Source organism: Pocillopora damicornis, chromosome 5, assembly GCF_964200805.1.
Source record: "Pocillopora damicornis chromosome 5, jaPocDami1.2, whole genome shotgun sequence".
Classification (NCBI taxonomy): Eukaryota; Metazoa; Cnidaria; class Anthozoa; order Scleractinia; family Pocilloporidae; genus Pocillopora; species Pocillopora damicornis.
Genome location: NC_142674.1, coordinates 19,261,159 through 19,268,658, shown reverse-complemented (window position 1 = coordinate 19,268,658; position 7,500 = coordinate 19,261,159). Strand labels below are relative to the sequence as shown.

General features: G+C 38.1%; 1 long non-coding RNA gene across 2 annotated transcripts in view; it reads right to left on the bottom strand.

Annotated features, from left to right (window-relative positions):
* LOC149045846 (uncharacterized) overlaps positions 1–7,500 on the bottom strand; it is a 60,230-nt gene that overhangs the window by 18,591 nt on the left and 34,139 nt on the right. The window contains exon 1 of one of the 2 annotated variants that reach the window (XR_016186843.1): positions 2,216–2,291. The exons of the other annotated variant lie outside the window; for it this stretch is intronic. This is a non-coding gene — a long non-coding RNA (uncharacterized LOC149045846). Of the gene's footprint in view, positions 1–2,215; positions 2,292–7,500 lie in introns of those variants that run through there. 2 annotated transcript variants of the gene reach the window in all.

Sequence of the window (7,500 nt, the reverse complement as noted above, 5' to 3'; positions counted from 1 at the left end):
AAACTGTTATGTAGTAGATGATTCCTACATTTACTTCATCGAGAATTGCTCCATTGCCGAGTAACAAATCTTAAAAGGAACGTCAAATTCAGATGAAGAAGAAGTCGATTGTACTCTACCACTTTAAGTGGTGAACGGCAGCGAGAAGGATATGGTATGTTTGAAGTCTCGCTCTCTCTCCCACCTCCCCTCCCTCTCCCTCTCTTCCCTTCTCTTTCTCATTATTCTCGTCTATAGAGAAATCATTAATCGACATTAACGACACCTGCCGGCCTAGTTTAATCTCTAAAAGAAGTACCTGTATAGGAAGACCTTAAAATGTTGTGAAGGAATGAAATAAATCAGTACTCTTTTCCAGGAATGCATATCACATCTCTGTTAATTACCCTAAAAGAGGAGAGCCAAATCATGTCGAGCATAATTCTTGATACGCTGCTTGTTGTACATATTTCCTAATAGCAAAATAGCTGTGATTCAACATGATATCATAGATACACATATCGAATTAACGACCAACTTCTATCATCATTTTAGTAATTAAATTCCATTGCACCAGGCATTGTCTCTTGTAATCAAAACAACATATCAAAGTAACTTTATGTTGGTAGACAAAGCAAAGGGTCAATTCTCTTTGAGTCCTGGTATTGTACTGGAAAAACCAGGTTGAAAAAATGTATCGGACTTTGTTTAGCTAAATTGAAAGGGACTTCAGTCAGTTTGACCAGATGACTTCTTAATCGAGTTCAACTAGGTCTGGAGTTGGGAACACTCACAGCACCTGAATCATATCGTTACAACTTAAGTAAAAATCTCAGCTGCATTAACAAGGCACAGCTCTTTTTGTTTCTTAATTCAGCCTCAATTCGACTCACCTAGTATCTAACGCATTGATTAAGCTACATCATTCTGACTGGCTTTCTCACTTCATGACTATAACATATCGTTCTTTATTTAATTTTGCCAGAACTTTGGATTTAAGCTCCATAAACTTCGTTCTCAATAAGAGATCTTTTGCAGCCTCCATCCGGAAAAAATTGTTCGTATCAATGTGGGCACAAGACAATGACAAAAATGACATTCTAAGGTGGAGCATAGGACTCTCACATAACGGGTTTCATGAAGAGTGAATCCCCTTCTGTGTCGAATTGAAAAGGTACCCACTACAAAATCAAGAGGGCAGTAATAAATCAATCTTCTCGATGGATGATCAATTTTTCTTTCCAGAATACCTGCCCTAAGCTTGGCCCTGAATGTTTCGAAGACCATCCGTAAAGAAATTTGGGGATAAAATAAGTAACTATCATCAACATTTGTACAGTCGAAATGTTTGTCAATGATGTGCCTCTTACGTATCTGCAGTCGATCGATACTCTAAATGCACTAGCAACATACTTTCTTAGCTATTTGAGAAGCATACTTGTGACCACTTGTACGACTTCCTTGAGGAAAATGCATTACTTCATCACCTCCAGTACGGTTTCTGCAAATTTCACTCCACCGAGATTGCCCACATTCGACTAATCGACCAGCTGCTCCTTGACTTAGACAAAAACAGAGCAACGGAACAAGTATTTATTGACCACAAGAAAGCATTTGACTCCATAGACCATGATCTCCTTCTAACGAAACTGAATGTCTCTGGGATATATGGCCATGAACTAGACTTCCTACGCAACAATCTGAGTGAACACAAACAGTACGTACTCATTGACGGATGTCGCTCCCCCTCATGAACTGTAACGGCTGGAGTACCACAAGGGAGCATACTGGGCTCCATTATGTTTCTCCTGTTCAACAACGACCTACCCTTAGTAACTCAGCGTTCTACCGTTTTTTTCATCCGACGTGACAGATGGACTTCTTGGCATCACATCAGCCCTTCAACAAGACCTAGATGACCTTTCACAGTGGTCGGCTGCCAACAAGATGGTCACGAACGCCGCCGAGACGAAATGTCTCTTAGTGACCGGGAAACGCCTTACAAATAAGATCGCCGATAGTTCATTAAATCTTCATCTTGGCAACTCAAATATCGAGCAGGTAGATAGTTAGAAACTCCTAGGACTTACCGTTGACCGACATTGGGTTAAAAATTAGTCGTAGGGGGGAAAATTGGACAGATTTCAACCTTTGGTCGTATAAAAAGTTAATCAATAATATATTGAGAGATTAATTAATCAGTATCACAAAACAATCTTTCTCAACCAAAACTTACATTGGAACATGTGAAGTAACCAACATGGAGAGCTCTTCCCCAAGCATTTAGTTTTAACAGCCCTGTTCGAGGCGAAGAGGCAGATATATTTTTAACTTAATAATCCGTATTGCAGTGACTCATTTAAACCACCTCTCTCTATATGTAAGTCAAGTCGCCTGGTTTTTACCAGTCAGTTTTTTCAACGTACAAATATATTTTTTGGTCTTGCTACTGATGTTAAATACAATCGAAAGTGACGGTTTTCTGTGGAGAGCCTCGAGGCGATTGAAGAGGTATCCGGACAACTCGCCCCCTGGACAATTAGCCCCAGACGACTAGCCCCCAGTCTCTGGACGATTAGCCCCCAGTATCTGGACGATTAGCCCCCAGTCTCTGGACTATTAGCCCCCAACCCACCAACCTTGAAATAAACTATGTTCTTGCCCTTTACTTTTTATGAACGTTTCCCTATCATATATTATGAAATAAACAATGTTCTTGTTATCTGCTTTTTACGAACATTTCTCTGCCATGCGTGTTAAATTATACAGTAATCTACGTTCTTGCTATCTTGTTGTTTGCTTGTTATGAACGTTTCTCTGCCGTGCGTATCGAATTATAAAGTGGGCTGTGTTCTTTCTGTTTATATACTCTACAAAAATGAACTGTATTCTTTCTGTTAACATACTTTACGAATGTTTCTCCGTCGTCTTGTTTAAATAGGAAAGGAAAGAAACCAGAGACGAAACTTCGAAACTTTAACTTATTGGCGACTACTTGTTAATGTCAATCGGGCGTGTCGCAGGCAGATTACCGCAACGCTGTTAAAACCGGTGCGTCTATCGACTGGCGCTGCTTAACCTGTGACTTCCCTCAGGCTGAAAACACCGCTCTCAGTGAAAATTTAAGTGAAATCTCAGCATCTGCCAATCCTGACGCTGATTTGGACTCAGAGGAAACTACTAGAGGGTTGGCGCAATGGACTGAACCGGCGCGCCAAAGGACGATCACAGCTGCCCCTGTAAATCCTGATCCAGGTACTTCACCGGGAAGCTACACTGGTCAGCATGCAGATCCGTCTGGTTTCAGACAAAAAGCTGAAGAGACATCAGCGGTCAAGCTACCGGACCATGCAGACTCTTCGACCTCTGGAGTCAATACGAAGACGGCCTAAGGAATTCAAAGGAGCTTCTGGAGGCCTGCGCTCACCTCGTACAACCCATGTAATTTAAATTGAGTAAATGTTAATATAGATAGACATTCACAAAAAAAGGGCTCCTTTAGGAGCCACAAACTCATAAAAGTCAATGACCAACAAATGAACGTAATTTCTCCTTTACATAAACTAAGACTGGGGGCTAATCGTCCAGGGACTGGGGGCTAATCGTCCAAAGACGGGGGGCTAATCGTCCAGAGACTGGGGACTTATCATCTGAGGCCAATTGTCTAGGGGGCGAGTTGTCTGACATTCATCGAAGACCTTGTTTCTGGCGCACAGCTGTTTTCAAACGAGACATTCATCATTTTTAGAACGAGCATGTTCACCTAACACGAGGATCCTTCTTTGCAAAAGCGCCGAATTCGTGTAACTATGTTGATGATACAAGATATACTGATCAAAGCAATGATTTCTAGTTTTTGCGAGAGCATGTATTTGAGTTATTTTCGTTTTCAATCAAACGCGTCGCAAGATGAGGATGTGATATTTTTTTCTCCCACAAGTCTCACAATGAAGAAGGTGCGAGTTTTTTTATTTATCATTTACAAAAAAAGCAGGTCCTGCTTAAAAGTAAGTCTCTCTCATTAAAAACTACCAGAGTTTTACAGCGGATTTTAACAATCTTTGTTAAAAGTAAGGAGCTGTCAACAGCTTCTCCAAATTTTCGCAGAGAGCAGGCGCTGGCGCACAGCTGTTTTCTAATGAGGTGCTGACTTTCTGGAACCAACAAGTCTACCTAAGAAGAGGATTCCTTCATTTAAGTACTTTGAGACTGCTTGAAGTTGGAGTGACCGTTCTACTTTTAAAAAAGGAAAAGCAGATCTTGCTCGTACAAGTATTTTCTAAAAACTGTCAAAACTGAATTCTAGAAATGTTTTTAGAATGAAATACTGCTAAAAGCAAGTTTTTCGAGGTTTTGGCAGGGCGTGTTTGTTATCACTTTTTATTTGTTCCTTTTGTCTTTTACCTTAGGCGTGGCATCCAACGAAGGTGTGATTTTCTTCATCGCTTTAAGAAGCTGAGGCGAAGAAGGGCTAACACTCGAAACGTCAGCTTTTTTACTCTTTACGGTGGCCAATTTACATTTTCAACTCAGTTGTTAACACTTAATTACCTGTTTTTAATTTTGTCTAGTATTTTCAAAGCGCCTCAACGTTAAATTATAACGATAGGATTTCACTTGAGTTTTTTCCTTTTTGCTTTAGGAAATGTTGCACTTGTTTGCGGTTTTGAAAGTTAGTTCTCTAATTTAAAAAGGACTTTCATCAACCTGTCACGTAATTTTAGTTTGAAAACTTGCTCTGGCCTCGAGGAAGTCTTTGAGCAAATACTGACGATTCGTGTCGGAATTTACTATGAATATTTATACAGCTCCACCTTGCGCGAAAGCCACGATGACCATAATTCACGGACGTCAAGAAAACGCAATACAAACGATCTGCTCAAACCTCAAGGGCTTCAGAGCTACAATACAAATTTAAGTTGACAATTAGGACAAACAGATTAAACAAAATGCGATGTAAATTTACGCTGATATGCCAAATACTTAAAATTTGTTGATAAATATTTTTAACATGACAGTTTTTAATGAGTCGTCGACATTGTAATTCAAATAAATTTATGGAGCTGCAAATATGACTATTTTTTTTCGCCATACACTCTATCTTGAAATTTGCTTACGTCCTTTTCATATTACTCATAGTTTATTGAATTGTCGTCTGTCTTGTCTCACGCAACGTTAAATCAACACGTAATAATGGCTCGAAATTATTTGAAAAGTTGCTATTCTTGTAAAATCGTTCATTTTTCTTCCTACGGCTTTGTCACCACAAGTTAGACAAAAAGCACAACGTTTTCCGTCCTTATGATAAAATCATCCCGACAATTTGTGCACGATGAAACATTTAGCCGGCTTCACGCACTCCGTAGGAGATTTAAAACATATTTTAAGCGCACTTTTACCAGAATAAACAATACATTTTCCCCCAATGTTTAACATAGTAAATGTTTTGTTTAAGATGACAGACAAGACAGATACCAGAAGCTGTTAATAAAATTAATTAATAAATTATCTCCTATATTTTTCCAGCTTGTCTAATTCTTCGCCGGAAGTTGCTCGAATTTTGAATTCAAGTTACACTTGAAATTGTTTAAGTTCTCGTTAGGTGTGATATACCACTGAAAAACAGCTCAGTAATTTCGAACTTAATTATTATTAAAGAAATAAAACGTCGGAAAATTTTTGTGATTCACATTTCTAGTCATTAAGTCTCTATTGTTTAGATATGCAATTGTATTAGTCTTAATGCACGGATGGTTTAATTTGAAAACTGTCAAACAATCTTTAGAACTTATGCATGGACGAACTTTTTTAACAGTCGTTACCTATTTGTTTTGTATCTGAGGCGAAGAACTGAACATAAATTCAAGAAAAAGTTCCAGTAAAGAAGAGTGAAATTGTTTCAAAAAAAGCTTCAAGAGATGGGGTTTTGCCTAAGTTAAAGAGGCTTGCATTTTTCAGGGAACTTATTCAGCGTCGCTCTTAAGGCCCTGTTTACCATTTGAGTTGTTATCAAATAGTTGTCTTTTAATTGTCGACAGGTCTCATTCGCGTTTTCAACGACGTAGAGAGTACTTTATCTAGGAAGGCGATAAATTAAATCGTCCTATTTTTTGCAATTACGTAGAGGCCAAACTGTTCGAGTAAAGCTCCTGTGGACTTATTTTCTATCGATTACGACTCATCTTTCGTTAAATGTGTTTCATTGGCGCCTTAAAAAGGAAGTAAGTACGTGCATGTGTATAATATGGAATTAACAATCAAGGAAATGCAAGACTAGAAATACAGAATATTGTGGTGAAACTTGTAAGATTTCCTTTGCGAAGCGTCGTGTGTGTTATAGTCTTCATCCTGAACTTTTCATCTTACACTTAACGAAGGGTAAATTATGATTTGCCTGGTTTTTACTTAAGCGTTTATGAAATAATCAGTTCGGGAAGTTAAACGCTGACAACCATAGCAATACTGCTTCCGATGAAGGAAAACAACTCAAGGCCACTCAGAAAGTGGCATTACATCGTCGTTTTATAATCGATAACAGAATCCTTGGAACCTTTTAGCCATCACTGAAACATTACAGCATTTAGGTTTTTAAAATCATGTAGGAACATTAAGCAGCAGGCTTGTAGTACATCAAGGTGGTAAGACATCCAATAAATTTTATTCGTGCCTTGAATTATGCATTGCCTCTATTTCATTTTTTACGGTCTTTTTAAGGACAGGAGTCTATGAGGAAACAGTTGCTAGATCCTTTTTTCCTTCTAACTCTACTTTTGGTGTTCTGTCGTGTAAAAAAAAAAAAAAGAAAAAAAAAAAGAGAAATTATAGGTTCCGCGTAACTTAACCAGCCCAGGGAAAATGGAGGAAAACTAATACTGCCTTCATTTGCGGATTTTTGCCTATCTGATAACAGGAATTTAGGAATTCAATTCCGAGCTCAAATATTTCCTCATGATTTCAGCTGAGATAAGGGAGGTTAACACATAAAATGCTTGGGACAAGACAAATTTGAGTAAATTTTTTAATTGTTTTTGTTGATGTCGCTGTTACCGCTGTTATCAGATATTTTAAATTCCTAACTTTTTGTATAAAAAGGTCCTAGATAAATAGCTCCAGCCCTCTCCCTCCCAAAAACGGTTAAAAAAAAAAAAAAGTTTAAACAAGAACAAAAATTGGTAGCATCGAGCATCACTTGTCTTTTGTAGAGAGCATTTTCGATATTATTTTAGGGAAGAGAACAAAAGCTATTAATAAAAGCTATACGCAAATTTTTCTCAAGTTCCTTTTCTATTTCATGATCGATAAGTCATAAAAAAAAACTTTATTCTTCTTTATAAACCTTTTTTCTCTTTCTTCATTATACAGGTCCTTGAAAATTCAGATTTTTCCTACTTGAGTTTACACGATCGCCTTTGGTTATTTAGACCGATTATCATAGAAAGAGGAAATTTATGCTAATTTCAATTGAGACAAGCCATCTTTGTCTGGCATCACACAACAGATTCATGCATGGGGTGATGTATG